The 22,580-nt window shown below is 41.9% G+C and overlaps 1 long non-coding RNA gene across 1 annotated transcript; it reads right to left on the minus strand.

The window, feature by feature from the left end:
- Nucleotides 1–20,600: 20,600 nt before the first annotated feature.
- Nucleotides 20,601–22,285, minus strand: LOC148019309 (uncharacterized). Its single transcript, XR_015687564.1, has 2 exons — nt 21,527–22,285; nt 20,601–21,441 (listed from the first exon to the last, which is right to left on the minus strand). It is a non-coding gene; the product is annotated as an uncharacterized LOC148019309 (long non-coding RNA).
- Nucleotides 22,286–22,580: the final 295 nt, after the last annotated feature.

Genomic DNA, 22,580 nt, shown 5'->3' on the forward strand with positions numbered 1-22,580 from the left:
TAACTTTGGAGAAGATCAATCAATGGTTAGAATCACTATTAGTGCTCAGAAATTAAAAATTTTGAAGAATGGAAAAGCTTGAAGCTTTTTGGCTACAGCTGCCAAGAAACAGGCAGTTAGGGTTAGACTGATTGCAACCACCACAGGAGGAATTCCTCCAAACCCTCTTCAAGGGAGAGAGCCCACTGGGGAGCTTTGAAAGCCCTATGGTGACTGGGAGGATTGCTTCGTCACAGGCCGCATTGAGCTCTAGGAGATGACGCATGTAAATCTTCATCGTTTTCGCGATTTGCACAATGCCACCTTCCACGATGCCCAATGTTGCCCTCTGATGTGCCACACCAAGTCGCCTTGTATTGAAAAGAAGTCCTCAATTGAAGTCAAGAGCTGAAATGCTCTCCTTTGGCTTTTCCAGGTCCTCCAAGTTCAGGGGGTCAAGGTTTGGCTATGGAGGTAAGAGGAAAAAGATGAAGATGATGAAAAATCATATGCACTTAGTGAACCTCGGGATAGAGGAAGCTAAAAGGATCAGAGGATGCTCTGATACTATGTGGAAAATCAGGGTTTGCAACAAGAAGAATGTGCACAAGAGGGAGATGAGAGCTCAAAGTACAAGAATAATATCTTGCTTACTAAGTAAGTTACTTAGAGTACAACTTGGGTATACTCTATCTCACACTTGATAATGACCCATAGGTTGTTTATATAGCCTTTGCCAAGCCAGGGCTAGGGTTTTCCCTATCCCTTAAGACCATTCACATCTATTTGGCCTCATATACCTTTACTTAAGGTAAATTTCCATGCCTATATTGTAACAATTATGAGAAGAAATGCAAAATTAAATCCACGCTATACAATCATACAAGCAACGCAACACATGAAAATATGAATGCACCAAAAAATATAGTGTCTAACTTATCTACGTATTCTCGTGCATCATACAAAATGCAAACACAATTCCTTAATCACTTTATGATTCTTAACCTCACCTCTTAAGACTTAACAAGTAGCAAAAATGTTGTACTTCATCCTCCCAAAATCTTATAATCACTCGACAAAAATACGATCCTCATAATATTGACCAAGTAAAACAATTGATGTCACACCTAAAGTCATCCTTCACAACCCTCAAAATTCACCCAACTATCTTTCCCACTCAACCAATGGTTCTTATTTTGATGATGAATATATTAATTCTCTTGCGTATACAATAAAGATACTCTCAAGTACACATGCATTTAAGATTTATTGCATATAGACATCAAGATGTGCTAGTGCTTAACGATAGTGCAATATCATGCAAAACATACATCAATTCAATCCATGACAAAAGTAATTGATAAAATCAAAAAATAATCCTTGAATGTTGTATATTAGACATGTGCAATGTGTAATGCTCATTAATCCATTATCCCCATGATGTGCAAAAGTAATATCCAACAATTACCAACAAACTTTAGTTCCAACATGTTCAAAAAACTGCAATCTCAACGAAGGCTATCAAGTTTATATACTCAAAAATCCAAAATAAAATGAAAAAAACAATTTCTAATTTAAACAAACCCAAAAATTCAACTCTGAAACAAATGTTAACCCCAACACGAAGAAAGCAAAAGGAAATGGAAAAGACGCAGGGCAAAGGCGGAAAAAAGGTAGCCCGATTGAAGAAAGAAGAGGAGAAAAGGCCAAAAGCGCAAGGGCAACCTTAAAAAGTCCAAAGCAAAGGCAAAAGGGGAAAGACGCATTTTAAAATAATAAGGCGCGCCCTGAAATCTTGAAAAAGAGCGCCGGGCTCTCACCCATGCAAGTTGTAAATGTAGATGGGTGGTGGACAGGAAGCTAGGAAGATAGAAGGACAATGGGAAAAAGGGCCTAGGCTACGGCCGGCCATGTAAAAAGGGAAAAAGGGGATGACCGCCCAAAAGGGATTTAGGGTTTTGTATATAAAGTTGAAAAGTGAATGAGAAGCTCATTCTTGTGTGTGGCCAAAAATAGCTCTCCTCTTCTTCTTCTTCTTCTTCTTGCAAAACAGGGCAGAAACAGGGCAAGAATCGTGCAAAAGGGGTAAAAAACTTACTTGTGATGCCTAAGGTCGGTAAGTGAGTTATTGGGGGTGCCAATACCATACCCGGAAGAGGGTATAAGGGTCAGAAGTGGCAAGAAAGGCCACAGTGTGCATTGCAGGGTTTCAGGAGAGTATGAGAGAAGAGGAAAGCTTGGCGAGGAAATCCGCTTCAATCTTGGCATCAGGGAGATCTTTGGCTAGCCCAGGTAATTCTACACCTCCCCCTACAGTAGTAAGACCAATCTGGAGTTGCTCGACAAGGGGGAAGACCCCCAGTGCCTTGCACGACGAATTTTGCGAGCTTCAGTGAAAAAACACGCACGGCGTTCGGCGCGCCCGAGTCACATCGACTCTGATCTGAGGCCTAGACTCGGCCCTCGGACCACCCGGTCCACTCGGCCAAACCCTAGTCGCACGTCCGAGGAAAAAACCCGTCCGAGACTCAAATTCGGCCCTCGGCCTAGGTGCCTCGGCCCGCCTGAGTGACCATGACCGAATTCGTCCGAACTTAGCCCTCGGCCCATGCGCCTCGGCCTGTCCGAGTGACCCACTCGGACTCTGCGATTCGGACATGTTAGGCCGAGTTTAGATTTTCTCAAATTTTAACCTGAAGACCGTGAAATTAACTGAGAAACCATCTAGAGCTGAAACCATTTCATGGATCCATTACCGGGCTAAAACTTAGAGTAAGTGGTTCAAATTTGGCTATAAACGGTCCTCCAAATTGCATGGCTTTTACCGTAATGGCCCTGCGGGCCGGGGGGAACTACCCCCCCCCCCCCCCGAACCCCCCCCAGAGGGGGCTCTGCCCCCTCCGCACCTCCCTCGAGTAGGTTGGAGAGAAAACGCGCGCTGTGATAGGTCCTTCAAATTGGACCCTAGTGTAGCAATGGCTCTACACAAGTATGGAGTCTCACTTGCAATAGAGCAACCAAAAGCCCATACCCGAACAGAGAGAAACAGAGACCCTAGAACATCAATGGGCTAATCTAGCCATCAAGGGAAAAAAGGCCACACCACGAGAACACAAAGAGATTGTGTTCAAACCGTGTCTAGTCAGAGCAAAATGCAACTTCAGCAAGCTACAAATGCGAGGATGACTAGACACGACACTCTTGACGAGAGATGTACCTTGAATAGCACTGCACTGACGATCCAAGACAACAGTGGAGAATCCACATCCGGTCGTGCAGTCGAGCGCTCAAGGGCATCTGTCAAAAGGCTTAAATTTACAAGCCAAGACCCGGAAGATGAAGACATAGTACCACCTGCTTATCTTAGGGTCAAACTCACCGCGAAAAGAGAGCGTACTATTGATGCTCTAATTGATAAAGGAGCAAATTTTAATATCTTGACCTATGAATCATGGACCCTACTAGGCCAACCAGAGCTCACACCGACTGATGCAACTCTTAATCCTTACAGGGAACACCCACAAGCACTTCTAGGGAAGTGCAGAATCCTTGTAACAATTGAAACAGAAATCCTGCCACTCCTGTTCTATGTTCCTCCCAATAGCGAGAATGATGGAAAGGAAATCCTCCTAAGAAGGCCCTTCAAAAAGGCTATCAAGTGTGAGGCAGACTACGTAGCTCAAAGGATACACTTAACACTACTAGGTGTGAGGATGGTCACAACCTTTAGCAAGGGTGACCTCAGCAAACCTCGAGGGAAAGGCAAGGAAGGTGCTGACGTAACAGTCAAGCCCATTAACGAGAGCAAGGACTTGTTGGAAGAGTTAATACAAGCATAGGTCGAACAACGAGAGCCAGTGAGTGAGGCCATGCCTGAACCAAGAAGGTTAAGAGACAATGCCAAGGACAGGCTTTGGACTTACAAATATCATAGAAGACCCCAAAAGAAGCCCAAGCCTTATAGACGCAAGCATCGATGGAGAGCTAGCACAATGCCACGATGGATATCCAAGGCATGGCTTCGGGCTCAAGGGTATTATACAGGCAACCGATAGATTTGGGTGCCAAAACCCCTTGCTAAACCTCTGTGGTCGACTGAAGGCCAGATCGTATCAAGAGCAAGGAAGCATAGGAGGAGATCTAAGCGAAAAACCAAGTCTCGAGTCAACAACAGTGGAGTGACGGAGCCCCTCATGGTCGAAATCAAGAAACCAAACGGGACCAATCGGAGGGTAGATCCTCGGTCTAGCGTGCTTAACAAGCAGATGCTAGATGTAATCATTGAGGATACACAAAAGCAGCTAGTGCCCAAGGAGCCTTTGATTCCCCAAGAGGATAGCAAGCATCATAGGCACAACATTGCTCAAGGCAAGGTTAAGTGCTCAACAAAGCAAATAGCACAATCATCTAACAGCCACGAGCAAATCTCCAAGCCAGTGTCAAAGCCACTTAGGAGTCCTAAGTCTCTTACACCCTCTTCCCCTACACGGACACAAGAAGCACAACGCTCGTCAGGAGCGGCTATTCAATCCCAATCTCGATCTACATCAAAGCTTCCAAATGTCTAAGAGGCATGACACGACACCACCCTTAGCTCTCAACCTAAGGATGTGCTTGTGCAATCCGCCGTGGCTAGATCAACGAATACTCGATCTACGCAAGTGAATGCTCTAAGGGCATCAAAAGGCACGACCACTTCTGATCTGCCTCAGGACTTGACACCGCAGTCTACCAATGGTAGCCAGTCCACTGAACTAGCCACCACTACTTCCAATCAGGGACCACAACAGTCACAATCTTTGGCCGTGACAACACCCCTTTTGGAATGTGTCCTTAGTGGTTTACCTGTGGAGGAGGTGTCACAACCAACTGCCTCCACAACTCCAGCACTTCCAAGGTGTCTAAAGCCTAGGCTGGAGGAGTTACACACAAGGGAGTTGGCTGAAGAGCTAGGCTCTCCAAAAAGGAAGGTAGTTGTACTCTCACAACCTAGTGAGGCCACTCAGCAAGCCATGGTCATGTCCCATAAGGGCACACTAAAGGAAGAGAATGCTGAGGCCCAACCAAGCACATCAACAGTTGATCTAGTTCAGGGTCCCGAGTCGTTGAGCGATGCACCTTCATTTACCAAGAAAAAGAGGAGAAAACAACGAAAGCAACAACAATCACAGGTGGTTGTGGACCCGAGGAGCATTGAGACCAAGAGCGATAGAGAACTGGGGAATAAAGCATCGAGTCCATCCACCAACGAACCCGTTAATGCCTCTCCTAATAGCGGTGAACCCTCAGATGCACCCGTGTGCTTTGAAAAACCAAAGCAATCGTTGCCATCAACAGTTGCTTGCAACACTCTATCCACTGACAATAGAACTCGCATTGACCAATCAAGAGTGGATACAACGTCATCACAACAGGATGACAAATCTATACCAGTCACATCCAAGAAGAACCATGACGAAATAGCAGCAAAACCTCAAGAGGAACGTGAGAACCCCAAGAGCATAAGAAATCCTAGCGTTGACCAATCTTGCTTATCTAGGCCTGAGTCCCCCAGCCATGCTAAAGCCTAAGGAAACTCTTAGAACTTTGCATGAGATAGCAACCGAGCGAGCCCTCGTTGAACATAGAAGTGTCACAGAATGCTTAACTGAGTTGGATGCTAAGCTCAAAGTGGTCGCACGTGTCTATGTCCTTGCAGACATGGGCACAATCCCCAAGGAGCAGTTTGGAGATTACTTGACCTTTCCTCTATCATGGGAAGAGCAAGAACATCTTAACAAACACTACGACAGGCTCCTGCATGAACACATGCGACTCATCTCTGACGAGGAGGCTGACGAACTGGGCTTAACCATCACATTCAATGAAATGCTCTGCCGACCGAATCTCGTAGACATAGAGTAATTAAAGCGACTTCAGCAGGCCAGAGTCAATTTGAGCAGCGTTGGTGCGAAAGCCGCGTTGTAATGGCCGAACTAGGGGCTCAGATCATGACAGTCTCAGAAGAGCGATTGGCCAAATGGCAGTCTCAAAAGGACCCAACCTATCTAGTACCAACTTCCCTTCGAGTGCTAACTGACATTCGAGGTACGGACTTAGCTGGAACTAGACTAGAGGGCTCTTTGATTGATAAGGTTCTCACTGAGGAGGAGTTACATATTGCCAATGGACTCGATCAAGGTTCCATGCTACTCGATGTAGCAAAATATATGTCGGTATTAAGTAAGTTACCGCGAATACTAGATGCGTGTGCCACGCTCCAGTACAACCCCGAGTTCTACACTTGGTCCTTATCCTCGTGAAGTGACATGGATTCATAAATATGTATATAAATAAACACTTCTTTTTGTGTCACCATGTATAAACAATGTCAACACACACAAGCAATGACAGCCAAGAGCAGGGAGAAGAGTTGGGTCAGATAAACTAAGCTCCTCAAGTTCTCTCATCACGCATTTAAAAGCCGTGTGACCATCCCCACCTCCAAGTGAAGGGCATGCAACCCACATTGCCGCCATAGAAAGCCTTGACCAACAACTCTGATGGTGTAGACAGAGTGTAGTCTCTTTCAATACACCTTCCCTTTTTGGTCTATCCTTTCGAGAATGTGCCCTGTCCCACTCTATGAAAACTAGTCCACACAACTTAGAATAAGACAATACTTGCTAATGGTTGGAGGCAAAATGAACATCATCATGGGGGCCATCCCTCTACAACAAACACTGCAAGCCTCACCCCTCCCCTTCTTGTCATATGCGCTTGATAAACCACACTAAAACCCCTTCCATGCAAACAGTTGTGTCCTATATCCAGGTCTAACCCTTGGATTGTATCTTGCAGGCTTCCTTTTTTTACGGAACACATGGAGAACCATGGACATCTGGCATGCAAAGACGCTCTTCACAAACGACGGGAGCATGTGGCACACGCCCCTCCACCGGAGCACTATGTGCCCACCCTCAAGAGGTATGCCAAGAAGCGAGGCCCTAAGCGACACTGTCCAGGACGAAGACCGAAGAATCCTGGAGTCAAGAAAGTCGACACTCAAAACGCGCAACAGGTGGCAACACCAGTGGCACAAACCCCCAACTCACGCTCGGGCACCAGATGCTCAAGGGCAGAAAGGGCAGCTCGGGAAAGGGGAGAATTTAATGAATTGTTTAAAGACATTCTGGAAACGGTAGCGGCCCGGGACTACACCATTCATGTCCCGGCCGACATGCTCCCTGCCCAACCCCACGGGAGCCCCACACCAGCAGAGCCCCAATCACCTGGCCACCCAGACTCACCCCGCCTCGTACAGATAGAGTAGTCCCATGTTGTATAAAGGGCTTATCAAATGTTACCTGGCCATGACTTTTTGTCTTTAAATGGTTAAGTCTTGACATGTTCCTGAATTGTACGAACTTTTCATATCTGCGTTTAATATATTTCACGTCTTTAGCAAAAGAAAAAGCTAATCAAGCGCAGGTGATAAATATCTAAGTCAACACCATAGAATTCAAATAAGTGATGTCTCCTTGCATGTACTCTCATGAAGTGACAAGTGGATACAGGATGAGACAGGTCTTTGGGCGAAAGTGTTCAATGCCCGATCACTGCAAGACCATCAACCCCACAAGGAGCCGCGGCAAAGCCACGCTGTCGAAAGCACGAATCACCCTTGCCAACCACCCACATCGCATGGCCCAAAGCACATTCATGGGCCACGCTCCCTTTCTGGGTCAAGCTCTATAGTTGACTCGCGGCAGTCGTTACCTCACTTGTACCAACATCACGTGTGACGCAAGGAGGTTTGCAAAATCTCAAGTGTATCTCTTCATCTCAACAACAGTTCCTCTAGCATCAAGGCTGGTGACACAATCATATCTGTAATATCCATTCTTCATAGCCTTTGGATCCCAACATTTCTCAATCCAAATGAAAGGCTAACAGCCTCAAAGTACGGCATTGACTGTATTCATTTTTCCACCACCAAAAAAAAAAAAAAACACACACACACAATCACAGCACCGCACCTAGGGGTCCTCAAATTAGGTACGTCCAATGACCTTGGTTGGCTGGCTCCGTCCCTGCCCCCTAGCCCTTTTGTACATCTCCCACAATGGTTCAGGGCACATTAAGGGCATGACATACCTAGGGAGCTCGCCTCGCCTATGGTTAGACTTGTCACCCTGGACCACTTGCACAATTCTTTGGCCCTCCATGTCAATGCCATTACAATCAATAGTGGTAAGCACGGCATGAAAGACAATAAAAAAATACACCATACTTCTCAAGCACTACGAGTAGCCACTAGCTCCCAAAAGCTAAGACATCACAAAGCTTAATTGTGCTACATTGCCTTGACAAGACCATATTGATGTCTCAAGCAATCTTCAAGTGTACTCCCCGTCTTCATCGACAAATTTTTCCATCAACTAAGCCCTTGCTTCACTGACCCATTGCTATACAAGGAACCAAGACAACAGTCTTCTATCTAAGTAATACATAAATATGCACGAACACTCACATAATATTTATACCAAAGTATATACACGATTTGGGTCCTCAAGTACAGGACAACACTCCAGGCTTGCTTAGAGTTCGACATGTCTCCCAAACTAATCAAAATATATCTTGTGCACGATACGAAGACTAGCACTACCCCTTAGGGAGAGACCACATGAGAGGTTTTCAATTGCAAGTGTTGAAGACTCTAACGAAAGTTTCATTCGCTCTCATCAACACCCAACTCTGAATGCTTATCCCTTACCCTCCGACAAGCCCACAAAGAATCGTCATGAGCAAAATCCCCAACAACCCAACACTTGTGCTGGCCATCAATCAATCCCCAACACAGAATAGCCCTACCATCAACTCCAACAATCTTCCACTAGCCACCTTGGCCACCAACAGGCCCCCGGGACCTTCCACACCACCGCCACCACTCCTCCACGGAAACCACAGACGTCCTTGTCGCCCACGTCTTCGATGCATGCTACAGCCTGCTACCTACGACGGTGAGTGCCATGGGACTGGCACTCGTCTAAGAGGGGGGTAATGTTAACCCCAACACGAAGAAAGCAAAAGGAAATGAAAAAGACACAGGGCAAAGGCGGAAAAAAGATAGTCCCACTGAAGAAAGAAGAGGAGAAAATGCCAAAAGCGCAAGGGCAACCTTAACAAGTCCAAGGCAAAGGCAAAAGGGAAAATGCACATTTTAAAATAAAAAGGCGCACCCTAAAATCTTGAAAAAGAGCGTCGAGCTCTCACCCGTGCAAGTTGTAAATGTAGACGGGCGGTGGACAGGAAGCTAGGAAGATAGAAGGACAATGGGAAAAAGAGCCAAGGCTACGGCCGGCGGCCATGTAAAAAGGGAAAAAGGAGATGACCGCCCAAAAGGGATTTAGGGTTTTGTATATAAAGTTGAAAAGTGAATGAGAAGCTCATTCTTGTATGTGGCCAAAAGTAGCTCTCCTCTTCTTATTCTTCTTCTTCTTCTTGCTTGCTTGAGCTTGTGCTTGAGAGAGGGAGTGTGAGAGTGTGAGGAAGTGAGTGTGTGAGGGTGAGGGACCGAGGAGGAGAAGCTCTCCATCTTCTCCTCTCTTCTTCTATTCTCTTCTCTTCTCTTGTCTTACTTGCAGCAATGGAGCTTGGAGGATGGAGCTTGAAGATGGAGCTCACTTGAAGCTTGCACTTGGATTGTGGAGCTATCGGGATGCGCAAGAGAGGAGATAACTCGAACGGCATGGAGGTAAGCTCACTACACCCGTAGATATGGATGGTGCGTCGGCTATGCGAGAGGTAGCCATTAGTGCTGCTCGGCTTGGAATGCTTGAATCAATAAGCGGTCCGTGGGTCTTGGCGGTTGAGCGAAAGCTCCAACAACAAACAATCATACAATCACACAAACAGCAAAGCTACAAAAATCCTACCTACCTAATGCTTTTTTAGAGGTTGTTAACTTTTGCCAAAAACACTTGATTACATGCATACTCACATGCATATATAAAATGTACACAATTTAAATCAAAAAAATGAGAAAAAATAAATAAATAATAATGAGCAAAAGAAAACACGCATTTACAATAACACACAAATATACATATGTATTAAATATACATACATATACATATACACATGCACATATACACAATAAAATATTTATATGTATATTTTTTTCACATATATATAAATACATACATATTTACATACACACAAGGATCTATGTAACGTGTCCACCTATTATCTTCAGGACACGTCTTAGCAGTCCATCGGAAAGGATGTCTAGAAAGCTCCGCCTAGCACTCCCATGGAATGTTATGGGATTTGCGATCTAGGACTTTCCGCGTCTGCTACGTAGCGGAAGTATTCCGACCATTTCCACTTAGGACCGACCTGAATTAGGGTTTTTCCTATTGGTCATTTCCCAACGGCAACTAGCGTCAAACCCGAGCGAACTACTTTACGCAGAAACACCAGGTCCGAAGAGGATTCAACTAGCGTCAAACCTGAGCGAACTACTTTATACAAAAACGCCAGGTCCGAAGCAGATTCACACTACACTTGGTTCAAGGAGAATGGGAAACGAGAGGGATACGAAGCTCAATCTCTTTGCCATAAGGCATAGTCCAATTCCCCTAAAACATCATAAATCGAGATCCTTTATAACTTAGATTCTAGGTAAGTGCCCTTTTTTTGTTCGTATCCTTTGAAACGGTCCTCTCGCTATCCATCATGATTGAGAAATGTTCTCGGCTAATCGGGATCACCCATCCGTAGAACGGACCCATGGCCACATCCACCGCACTTTCCTCGGGTTGTTATAGTTATCTAATTACCTACCACATTTACTTAGACATATATCAGTCAACTTCCTTAATTAGCCCATTAGGCACTAATTCCTTCACGTAATCATAGCACTTGACATAGAAAAGCAATGTCAAATAAGTTCCTTTTCAATAGGTTGTCATATTTATCTTTGAAATACATAAAGTCTAGCCTATAGGCTTATCCATAATCCGCCCGAAGGCTATCCAGTAATCCACAAGGATTACTAATCCAAGATTCCGCCGATAGACTAGTATGCGAGCCTCGAGATCCAATCCCGAGTCACATTGCCCTCTTGTTCAGGGCCTAGAAGGCAAGGGATTTACGGCTAGAGCCCCCTTTGGCACCCAAGCGTCCTCCTGCTCCAAGTAGCGCTCAACATGAAGCATTAGATATCCATTTATCCTTTAATTCTTTGAGCAAACAAAGCTAAACAATGCTCTTAAAACTGTTACAAGCACAAACAATTCCATTGGTCATTATTTTTGGCCAACTGTTAAGGAATGAATCCTTCTCTCCGAATGCATCTAGCACTCGATCCGGGATCAATTGCGACTTGGCAAGATCTCCTATATCCTGGGTTAGTGCCATACCCTATTAACCCGACTTGATCAATACCTTAAGTTCATATATTATTCCAATTTATTGATTGGTCTTTTGCTTCCAAGCAATTATCTTTACCCAAGAAATGTATTATATCAGGACAATTATTCATCCTCTTGCAAAATAAACTTGCGTAAGAATCTGCCAATCTCATTCCAAGGAATTAGCCATTCCCTTGTGATTAAATCACAAGATCATGCGACTCTGCAACTTGTTGCATAAGTATCGCATCAAACTATGGAACTATTCTACCCATCAACGGCGTCTTCTAATTACGGTATCATGATTAGATATAACAGTCCGTTCCTGATTGCATTAGGCCGATATTGTCGATCCTAAGGTTCTGACATTCATCTTTTTAGCAAGAGATTCTTAGAAAAACCCTAGATCACTTCTCGCAAGTATGTACCAATGTCCCTACATTACATAAATATAGGCAAGTCTTTTAAGGTATAGGAGTTTCAGCTTTGGTAATACGAGCGACTAGGTAATGTCCTCAACATGTTAAATCCTAGTTAGCTCTTTGGGATACGTTGCATTGAATTAACCCTTCCTAAACAAGTACTTCGCAGTTTTAGGAGTTTAGGTTTAAACTAGTTTAACTTGTCTGATCTTAAACATGATTCATTATATACGTATAAGTTTATTTACAAACCCTAACTTTTCGGGATAAGATCAAAGCATAGGTTAAGTTATAGCATAATTCCAATTGATCATCCTATAACATGCAAACAATATCCATGCTACTAAGCTCTAGGATTTTATGTTTTTACTTGCAGCCTTTTTTTACTTTTTTTTCCGAATGAGTTTGGCGTATGCTGAACCTACATACCCTTTCGTTGATTTAAGTTTTTAGGCCACTTGCCTAGAGTTAAATCTTCTTCATGCAATCCTAGCAATTTGCTACGGTTGCTAATAACTTTCATTAAGAATCCTTTCGAAAAAGATGTTCAATAATGTGATATGCGGTTTATTCCTTCCATGCTGAAGTGTACTATCATAATTCCATATTGTAAAGATGGGCATCAATTAATCTAATTAATGCAATAAACCCACTTGCTAGACATGCATAGAAATCTTTGCTTGCTTTATTTTGTTCGTTTTATTGAAAATACTAATGATCGAATTCTTTCATCGTGATGCTCTTTCCTTTAAATTAGTCAAAGTATTTAAATTGAAAGATGTATCCTATCTCCAAAAATGATCCACGCACACTTGAATTATAACGACGTAAATTAAAATTAGGAAGAAAAACCTCGACTTGTGAAATGGGAGATGATCCTCTTGCGATTGCACCTTGAGCTTTCTTAGGAGCCATCACGAATGTGGCCTTTCCATCTTGGATGTTGAACCTGCAACCTTTTTCTACTTTTTTCCCCGAATGGATTTGTCGTATGCTAAACCTACACACCCTTTCGTTGATTTAAGTTTTTAGGCCACTTGCCTAGAGTTAAATCTTCTTCATGCAGTCCTAGCAATTTGCTACATTTGCTAATAACTTTCATTAAGAATCCTTTTGAAAAATATATTCAATAATGCGATATGTGGTTTATTCCTTCCATGCTAAATTGTACTATCATAATTTCATTTTGTAAAGATGGGCATTAATTAATCTAATTAATGCAATAAACCCACTTGCTAGACATGCATAGAAATCTTTGCTTGCTTCATTTTGTTAGTTTTATTAAAAATACTAATGATCGAATTCTTTCATCGTGATGCTCTTTCCTTTAAATTAGTCAAAGTATTTAAATGGAAAGATACATCCTATCTCCAAAAATGATCCACGCACAATTGAATTATAACGAGGCAAATCAAAATTAAGAAGAAAAACCTGGACTTATGGTGAAATGTTCACATGGATGTTAGGAGACAATCCTCCTGCAGTTGCGCCTTGAACTTTCTTAGGAGCCATCGCGAATGCGACCTTTCCATCTTGGATGTGACGTTGCGAAACTCCCTTTATAATTCCACCATCCTTTATGTTTATGAATTTTTTTTCCTTCCTTTCGTAGAAGCTCCGGTGCAAATTGTATACACGAAAAGGGGTTTAGCACTTGGACTAATTGGGAGATTTAAAAAAATTCAAGGGGACAAGCTTAACAGGCCTTTTTAAAGGCCTCGGATAAGACCCACAAGAAAGGGGGTACTAACTGGACTTTAACGGATTGAAAAAGGGGGCAAAGAGTATAAAAGACCTTTGAAGGGATATTTCTGTGGAGGAGGGAAGAAACCCACAGGAAGGGTTTAAATCCCAAGGAGGGGGTTTTAAAACCTTTTGAAGGTACGGCTTAGTAAAGCCACAAGAAAGGGCTTAATGGCCTTTTTCAAGGTTTGCCGAGACCCCACGGAAAGAAGGGGGGAAGCAAGGGGTGTATAAGCCCTTAAAAAGGGGATTTTATGTGTGTGTGTGTGTGTGTGTTGGGGGGGGGGGGGGGAAGATACTATGAAAGGGGCTTAAATAGGCCACATGAAGGGGGGCTTCTTAGGAGTCTATAAAAGCTTCCTATGAAGCTTTTGATGCTTCTGGTAAAGTCATGGAAGCCCCACAGTGGCGAGAGAGAAGGTGACAACGAACTGACACACGGCCATGAACTTCTCCAAGCGACGGCTAACTGACAATCGATCGACAGTGAACTTCTCCTCTCCACGGCAGCTCCTCGAGTCAGCAGCGAAGTGATGGCCTTTCTCCTCCTGCTCAATAGCGGTACGACGCGACAAAGGGACGGCTTCTTTCTCCTCTCACGACCCTCCTCTTTCTTCTTCACGGCTGCACAGCAAAGTCTCGACCCCTCCCTTTTTCTTCCAAAGCTCCCCATAGCCATGGGTTTTATAGGAAGAGGGAGAGATACCTCCCTCCCCTACGTGGCATTGGGCATGTCTTCGTCCGTCCTATGGCATCCAGCAAAGAGCTTGGTGGCCATTACTATTCCCTTCTCCTCCAACACACAGTCGACTAGAGGAGAGAGAAACTAAAAAATTTGCCATTATCATTTAATTATACTATGGCATCCAACAAATAGCTTGGTGGCCATTACTATTCCCTTCTCCAGCACGACAGTGGAGGTTGAAAGAGAAAGAGCAAGTTCATGAAAACACTAACATGATTGACTGTTACACAAGTGAATTAGGTTCCAAGATGGAAGCTTGGACTCATAAACACAATCTTGTGTATAGACTGACAATGACAAACTTTACTAGAGAACAAAAGTACTATGGCAATGCATTAGAAAAGAGAGCAAGTACAATGCTCTATAGGAAACTTCTCCTACGATGCATATGGAATTCTAGTCTTGAGCCTATAATGCTCCATACAAAGAGACCAAGTGTGATTGCAAAAATCTCAACACCCCTCCTCAATCACAATTAAACGTTCAAAGCATATAGAGGCTTTAGTGAAAGCAACACCTGCAAAGTGTGGGCACACCATAGACATGGCAAAACACCAAAGGTTGTAACAAGGGCCTCACAAAGTGTACAAAGACTATAGTACAAGGCTACATAAGGAGTTTACAAGTTTATGTCCGAAGCATTAGAACTAGGCAATACAAGGCTATATTACAAGGCTACATAAGAAGTTTACAAGTTTATGTCCGAAGCATTAGAACTAGGCAATACAAGGCTAAAAAAGTCTATCCGAATAGAAGGACCGATGAGATTTGTCCTTCTCTTGGCAGTCTTCTTCTTCTTCTTCCTTTGATTCATACTCTTCTTCTTCTTTAACTGCAACAAGATAGACCTTCTTGGATCTTTTATGGTGTGGCAAAACTTCTCGATGTATCCTATTCTCTTGCAAAATCACAAAAAGCTTTTTCCATCTTGCCTTTGTACTTGTTGCCAACATATTATGCTTATTCATCTCTAGAGCTACTTAGTTATTTCTTCATTTTTAACTATTTTTCATCCTTTAATAGTGATGCCTGGATATCAACAAACTCAAGGTTTGACATATTGATTAGAGTTATTGACACATTATTATATTCAAAAGGTAAAATTTTGAGCAGATTATCAATACAAACATATTTAATTTTAATGTTAATTTCTACAAGCTAGGTTAGAAGTCCTTCCATGTAACTTAGATGCGTGGCAAGTAATATGCTGAACTTCATTTCAAACTTGAAAAATTCAATCAAGAGACCACACTTTGATGACTTGGATTGTGCATCAAACAAAGTATCAAGTCTCTTTCATATATCTTGTGAAAATATCATAGTTATTCACATGGTGAATATAGATGTCGTCTAGCTCCAATTTGATAATGACATGAGCCTTATCATCATTCTTTTGCCAAGTCGTCAAGTCCACATCACAATACTTTTCTTTTAGAGTGGTAATGGCCCTTTAACCCTTCTTCATCAACATGAGTTTCATACAAGATTGCCAAGTGTAAAACCCAACTCTTTTGAAGCAAGCTATTGAAGAGTCTTTTCCCATGTTAGATTTGCAGAGACACTAGCAAATCAACTCTAAACTTTTCAGAGTTTATCAATGGAAGAGCAAATTTTAATGTGTGAAGAGACACAAGTAATGACAATGAAAACACACTATGTAAAGACTATGTCTGAGTTAATGTCAACTTGAATCTTCTTAGTTTGGGATTGTCGTTCCTTCGATCTTTCCAAGTCCTTTCCCTCCTTGATTTGATGCTAGGACAATAGATCAAAGTAGCAATGGGTTGCTCCGAGTGGTAGGAGAGAGAATGATGAGATTTTTGAGCTTAGGTGAAAATGGCTATAAAATCATAGTTAGGGTTTCTAACAATGGCTTGGCTTTTTGACATTGCAAGAGCTATACTTAATCATATTTCAAATTTTTTATTTAGAAACGAAGCTTAATTTATGGACTATCAATGCCCTATAATGACAATTGAAACCATGCTACACAAAGAGATCATGGCATTCGATTAATACGAGCGCAATTCTAAATAGTGTAACAAAATTTCAACAATGGTGAAACACTGTGCAATTAATGTCAAGCTTTAACTTGATAAAGAGTTGTGCCTTGAGTTGAGGAATGATCCTCTAAAAGAAAACACTGAGCAACTAATGTCAAGCTTTAACTTGATAGAGAGTTGCACCTTGAGTTAAGGAATGATCCTCTTAAGGAAAGCAAGATAAAATAAGCTTTGTATTGAGAGATCCAAGAACTCCAGGCAAGGTATGTCATGCAAGTCACAATTACAAGCTATGGTAGTGACTAAGAATTTTGACAATGCTAAGCCTATAGTTGCCTAATGTCAATGATTAAGGTGACAAGAAGCTATGGAAACAAGGAAACACTCTTCTAAAAGAAAGCTCCAAGAGATTTACCCTATGGAGTGAGATATAAGAGCTTCAAGCTAATAGGGTGCAACTAGATATGATTGCCATGGAAGCTCAAGTGGAGGTAGAGTTGAGAGATGAAATCATGGGCTGAAATTGAGCTGACCAAAGTTGAAAAGGGGCTGAAAGAGAGCAAAAAAGAACTACACCACGAGCTAAGCCATGTCCAACTAGCCTTTGTTTCAATGTAAAACATAGATCTAGGACATGGCTTGAGGGAAAAGCTATGGAGATTGAAAAAGAAAGAGTGAGTTTATTAAGACATTGACATGACTAATTGTTACACAAGTGAATTAGATTCCAAGATGGAAGCTTGGACGCATAAACACAATTTATGTATAGACTGATAATAACACAAAGACTTTACTGAAGGACAAAAGTACTATGACATTGCATTTGAAAAGAGAGTAAGTAAAATGCTTCATAGAAAACTAGATGATAGCATTTCTCCTACAATGCATATGGGAATTTAGTCCTGAGCCCATACTATTCCATACAAAGAGGCTAAGTAGGTGTGATTGCAAAAATCTTAACAATTAATATGTATACATATAACTCTGTGTGTGTGCGTGCGTGCGTGCGTGTGTGTGTGTGTGTGTTCTCAAGCTTTCCTTGAAAGTTTTCCTTTAACTATTAAACACATTGTTTAGTGGAGAGACCTACACCAATAGGACACCCTGAATTTCTTATAATTTATCCACATTTGATCAATACATACCTATATTGCAAAAGCCAAGGATGGAACTCATTGTAGGTTAGGGAAAAGAAACCTTATCTTGGCAATTTTAATCCTAAAAGCCAATAGGGTAATGAATTCTTAGTAAAGTTCCATTTAGATCGTCTACTAATGTCTTCTCAACCTTGACTATGATGATGTTGTCATTAGCAAAAATTGGGCCACCACATGGAAACTGTCATGAAGGTAAAGTCCTTTAATAGTACCTACCGCTTTCCCTTTATGAATGTCTCAAAAGGGGATCGAATCTACTCATCTTTCAACCATGGTTGATAGTGCATCTGATGAGCTAATAAACTATCAAACAAGGATGCACAACATCCTCAGTTTTGTGGTGGACCCTATCCAACCTAATGAAGCACATCTTGAGAGACCATTTACAAAGGAGAAAGTCAAGTATACACTTGATGCATAGTGAAAAGTTTTTCCAATTATCATACAATCTTGTAAACTCAAGGTTTATTGAGAATCACATCCAACCTCATGAAGCACATCTTGAAAGACCACTTACAAAGGAGATCAAATACACACTTTATGTGTAGGGAAAAGTTCTCCCAATTATCATACAATGTTGGAGATTGAAGGTTTATTAAGGCCCATATGCATACCATATTAGGATTAATATGAATAGAAGTCTCCATTAAAATGATAAGCTCAATGACCAAGGATAATTGTATATATGCCATGCTAAGATTAACATGAATAAAAATCACCAATAAATATCACAAATGGGTTTATTGGAGATTTAGTTTAGACTTAATCTTATTAGAATTGGTCTTCCACTCCCTATATACTAGTAAGTATCACATCCCCATATATTCAATTTTCATGCATTAAATGTTATAATAGTTTAAGTTACCAAAGCTTTGGAGTTTGGATTATGTATCACATATTTACTTCCCACGAACCCCTCATTAGACATGCCTTTGAACCCCAATGAGAAACTTGAGAGACCAATAATGCTAAAGACCTAGAGAACACTTGGAAGAGAGTATATAAATTAAATAATCTCTCATATCTTCTTACAAGAGAGAGAGAGAGAGAGTGTGTGTGTGTGTGTGTGTACGCGCACAACTATTACAAAAATAAGAGTGCATAAACTTCAACCAAAAAAAGGGTGGATAAAAGTTATACAATTTTTATAAGACATTTTTTTTGTTATAACCTTTATGTTTTTTAATTCTTTCATCATAAACTCATATTTGAGAATCAATTTTTTAATAATCAAGTTAAATATCATTTTTGCAAGTCAAGTACACTCTTCTTGAAATTGGGAATTTCTAGCATATCAAGCTTTCCACTTTCCCTAAGAATATTATTTCTAGTTAGCAAGATGTTTTGTACAAAGACACTACTAATCGCCCATACTTTCAAAATATATCATTTAAATTCTCCCACAAATTGCTTCCAACTCGTGTTAGGGTGAAGACACTACTAATCGCCCATACTTTCAAAATATATCATTTAAATTCTCCCACAAATTGCTTCCAACTCTTGTTAGGGTGAAGACCAATGGATTATGAGCTCTTGTTCGAAGTGATGATACACTAGTGAGCTTGACTTTGCCTTTAGTGAAGTTTGCTAACTTCTATTACTACATACCATGACAATTACAATAATATCTTGGTTTTGAACAAACATCCAAGAACTACACCATTTCTTGGTTTTGAAAGGAGAATACCCATGATCTACGCTTAAGACGTGCAAGGGCCAAGGTCCACACCATTCCTTGGTTTTGGAAGAAGAATATCCATTATCTACACTTGAGACATGCAAGGATGACAATTACAATAACATCTTGGTTTTGAACAAACATCCAAGGTCTACACCATTCCTTGGTTTTGAAAGAAGAATACCCATGATCTACGCTTAAGACGTCCAAGGGCCAGGGTCTACACCATTCCTTGGTTTTGAAAGAAGAATACCCATTATCTACGCTTAAGATGTGCAAGGGCGAGGATTGGAGGCAACACGAAACCAATTGCCAATATTTTTATAAGAAATCATTTCAATTCTCCCGCTCTCATAAAGCAAAATTTCTTCCAACTAGTGTTAGGGTAAAGACCACTTGATAGCATGCTCTTGTTCGAAGTGATGATACACTAATGAGCTTGACCTCGCCTTTAGTTGGGAATTTGCTAGCTTCTATTACTACATACCATGACAATTACCTTATTACTACATACCATGACAATTACTTTAATATCTTAGTTTTGAACGAACATCCAAGGTATGCACCATACCTTGGTTTTGAAAGAAGAATACCCACAATCTACACCTAAGACGCGCAAGGATGGGACTCGGAGGCAACATGGAAACCCCACTCCCCACTTGTGTGGTTTCTCTTGAAGAGAGGATGACAACATTACTATTTTTTACAAAAAGGAACCCTAATTCCTATCTTGTGCTAAAATGCCACAATCGTCATTTCTTGATAAAGTTGGTGGAGATCTACGTTTGTGAGGTTGTAAATGCAAAAAAAGTTTGAAAGATGTAATGACCACGGTTCACATTCTCTCCCTTTCCCTTGTGGTATTGGAATATCATCAATTGAGGGCTATAGTGACAAGTAGCATGACTGTCAAGACAAAGTCCTGTAGACTAAAATCCCAATGTGAACAAGTATTTCTCTCTCAAGTTGTTTTACCTGAGTTTTGGCATTTTCAAGAAGTGAGTTTGAAACAACACTACCTTTGGGACTTTAAAACAAGGCAATTAGTGCCAAGTAACAGTTTGGACTATGGGGTTAAGTTGCATGGAGTGACCATTTCAAGTGCAACTGTGATACCAATTAAGATGTGGTGTAATGGTTTCAAGTGTGGATTAAATTCCATGGAATAGCAATTTTAAGTGTGGGTTTGGTGTCAAATGAGTTTAGAGTATAAGTTGATGTACATGGGGTGGTGGCCTGGAGTGCAAATTAGAATGTCAAGAGGTACTCAATCTCTACAATCAAAGATAAGAGGCAATCAAGTCTTCTAAATCATCCCAAGTAGACAACCAGGAGAGAATAACGACCAACTCGCAAGTGTCCTCTTAACTCTCTTTCACAAACCCTTTGGAAAAACATGGAAGAAAACCAAGATGGCCCTACCAAAAGAGTAAGGCTAGTTTTCATCACAAGAGTGGTCAAGACAATTGCCAAACAATAAAATGAAAGGAGAAACGTGACCATTACCAACAAATTAGGGTGGGTGGCAACAATTAATTAGGATAGGTAGCAACAAATAGGTTTGGTTGGCTTTAAGCAAGTCCGAAGGGCAACTTTCCAATTATTTTGGGAACAAGGGTGCACAAAAGGATTGGGCCTAAAAGCCTAAGATCAAGCCTCAAACGCCCATCCGAATGCATGTTCCAAAGGGGCAACTTCAACCTGTAAACATGATACCCCTCGGGCTATTTCTCAAACACTCTTCAGCAGCACACGGTTGCAGTTTTAGGGTTCAGGGTTCAGGCTCTGACAAACCGCCTGGCAACAATGAGATCCCTGTAGCGTTCTTAAAGGCCATGTCTCTATCCAAGAAAAGTATTTGTAAGTTCAACCAACTACTGGCTACGCAGCTTTAAGCAATTCACGAGCGATCAGAATGCCATCAACCCCCCCAATTGTATGTTCAACCATTGGTTTCGTGCTCTAAGCAACTCACGAGACATATCGTGTGGCTAAAACCTTGTCCTACATAAAGCCATTAGGTCTTGTGTAAGTACGGAGAGGCATGAACACAATACTTCTCTTTCACATCGAAAGATAGAGACAACATCAGCAGTTTTTAAGAGTTCTAGCAGCAAGAATGGTACCCATAACAGGCATCAGCTAGACGACAATATGTCCATGTTGAGGAGATAGAATTCTAGCCTCTCTCCAGATAATAGGCAACAACCTTTGCTACCCCTACTCTGGTGAGTAGACTAAAGGCGTTTAGCATGACGAAGTAAAACCTTTAGTGCAAATGCTTTGCCAGATGAATGCCTCCATGGTCTTCAAGGAGCCTGCAAAAGAGCTTCTAAGCAATTTACATAACATTTCAAGACAAGACAAGAGAAGACGAGTATCCATTTACAGAGAGAACCTTACAAGTAAGGAGGCAGAAGAAACCACACCACAGATCCGGGGCACATGGCACACATCATATGTACCCTCCAACAGTCAAAGAAGAAACACGCACAGTGCCAAACGCATGATCCTCGTGCCATAATGGAGGGCGCCATCGCTCCCTGTAGCATCTGCTTGGATTCCCAAGCTAATCACCCGCTCAAACCAAAGGCGCAGGATGAGGCTGGTGGAGTACAAGATGCATGACGAGCACGGTTCCAATCAGAACAGACAAAGAAGAGGCAGACAGACAGGCACCCAGTCAGACAACGGAGGAGAGATTGCAGAGCCCTCAGAGATATTGCTTGTATGAATTGTCCTCAACGACCAAAGAGGTCCTTAAGATCTCAAAGATTTCACCATCACGGGGCACGCATCACAGACCGACCTCTGTGTGTGAGTATGTGTGGGGAGGGAGAGAGAGAGAGCGACAGAGAGAGAGCGTGTGTGTGTGTGTGTGTGTGTGAAAGAGAATACGTGGTTGTATATGGGCACTTGTTCTTAATGAGAATATAAACTGAGCCTGCCCATATCAATCAAGGATTTAGGGTTACACTACTAGGGTTTGTGTGTGTGTGTGTGTGTATGTGCGTGTGTGTGTGTGTGTGTGTGTGTGTGTGTGTGTAACAATCTAGCTTGCACTACTTAGGGTGGTTACACATAGCCTCTGACGGCTGGGGTTATGTGCAAGTTGTCTATTGCTTTGGTTACATACTAAACTGTGTCCAAAAAATTACATGAAAAGAAGCTTGGCCCATTGGTAATGAGATTAATGTGTGTGGGGATTGGAAAGGGTTCAATTCTTGTCACCCACATAGTTTCCTTTATGAATAAATGTGTTGTCTTCTTGTGCATTTGGGCGCACCAAATTTCAAGATGGGAAAGATCCCCCACCCTGAAGTGTCCACCAACCGCAAAAATCGGATCTGATGACCTTTTGGCACGCATTGCAATGGATGCCTCTTTTTTCACCTCTTGTCCACGATATGTAACCAACCTTAAATGTGTTGTCTTCTTTGCATTGAGCATGCTTGAA

This window comes from Lygodium microphyllum, chromosome 20 (genome assembly GCF_053477565.2).
Source record: "Lygodium microphyllum isolate KBCC chromosome 20, Lygodium_microphyllum_v1.1.10, whole genome shotgun sequence".
Classification (NCBI taxonomy): domain Eukaryota; kingdom Viridiplantae; phylum Streptophyta; class Polypodiopsida; order Schizaeales; family Lygodiaceae; genus Lygodium; species Lygodium microphyllum.